General features: G+C 40.2%; 1 pseudogene; it reads right to left on the bottom strand.

Annotated features, from left to right (window-relative positions):
• Positions 1-922: 922 nt before the first annotated feature.
• On the bottom strand, positions 923-1,354 carry LOC149832440 (mannose-specific lectin pseudogene; annotated as a pseudogene).
• Between the last annotated feature and the right edge of the window lie 207 nt (positions 1,355-1,561).

The raw sequence follows: 1,561 nt of genomic DNA, 5'->3' as shown, positions 1-1,561 counted from the left end.
TGTCTTTCTCGATGGTCATATCTCTTATAAGGTGCAACAAGGTCTCTCTGAACATCAAACATTTTCTTCCTCGGTGGTACTATTCCTGGCTCAAAAACTTCTTCCGTATGTTCTCGGATCATCTGAGTGACTATGGATTAGAACTAGCATCATCAGTAGGGAAGTAGATCGTCAATGGCATTTTGATTCAAGCATTGACAATTTGATTCAAGCAATTTGGACTTTTTGAAGAGTTAAAGATCATCCTTCCTTTTCTGAATGGAGGACATTTTTGTCTTTTTTTTGAGCCATCGTTTCATGGCGAGAAAGGATACTTAAGTCTTTGCAACTACACCGGACTTTGATGCTAAGTGATGCCAACATACACGGGGATATGAGCCCCACGTGCTTATATATGTGGCACTCATTCGGACCCCCAAACACGCACTGTAGCAAACAATGCGTCTTCGAGGGAGAACACACAACACCCTCTCCATGCACTTAGTGTAACCTACCAAAGCATACAAACGAATTCCAACTTTGAGAGGACGTATGTATGCATATCCTTGTGAATATCTTTCCGTAGGCAAATCAACAAACATGGCCTCTTATACAGCTAGCTTTCAAGTATGTAGATAATATATATATACTAACCCAAACATGACAAGCGACACATTTTAGACTTCATAAATCCACCCTTGTTACAAAAGAAACACCCTAACCACAAACATATATATATATATATATATATATATATATATATATATATATATATATATATATATATATATATATATATATATATATATATATATATATATATATATATATTGCCAAAGACGGACGTACGTAGAACAACCATATAAATATATAGCAAGGCCAAACACAAGCCTTGCAACTATGTGTGTATCAACTCACTTGGGTTGCCAGGCTAAGAAGCTCCCTAGCCAACCAAAAGGGAATAGTACCTCTTTGAGCTAGCCATGTCATGACTGGTGCAACCAATGGGGCCATAGATGATGCACGCACCATCCCTTTGCAGCAACACAACATAATAACCTTTCACACCCTTTCTACCCCTCTGCCATATGGGCTTATTCTGGCCAGTAAATATGGTGAACAGTCCATCGTTGCTCAAGGTGCAATAGCAATTCGTGCCGAGTCCTTCGGTGCCGGATCTGTAGATGACTGTGGTGCCCTTAAAGAACACCAGATCACAGTCGTTCTGCATCACCAACTTGTAGTCGTTCTTAGAGAGATAATCCCCTGAATTCAATCGTTCGCCGCTGTAGAGGGCGTCATCAGCGGCAGAAATCGATCCAAAAATGGCAGTCAAGAAAAGCAGAAACAAGATCTGGTGAGCCGTGGAAGCCATGTGGGTGTGCATCAGTAAGGGGATCTAATAGTGTCGTGTTGAGGGAGTGCATTTATAGATGAAAATATCAGCAATGGCCGTCCTTTTCCTAAACAAATTCTGGAGAAAATGGGTGTGATTTTGATGCCCATTACACAATTTGAGCTGTTTGGGAGGCATTTGTGCATCCAAGCTCAAGTACTCGTCTCATCTTTTTTTTTTCTTTCT

This window comes from Nuphar pumila, chromosome 7, assembly GCF_984573655.1.
Source record: "Nuphar pumila chromosome 7, dmNupPumi1.hap1.1, whole genome shotgun sequence".
Taxonomy (NCBI): Eukaryota; Viridiplantae; Streptophyta; class Magnoliopsida; order Nymphaeales; family Nymphaeaceae; genus Nuphar; species Nuphar pumila.
The sequence above is the reverse complement of the archived record's forward strand: the minus strand, read 5'-3'. Positions and strand labels throughout refer to the sequence as shown.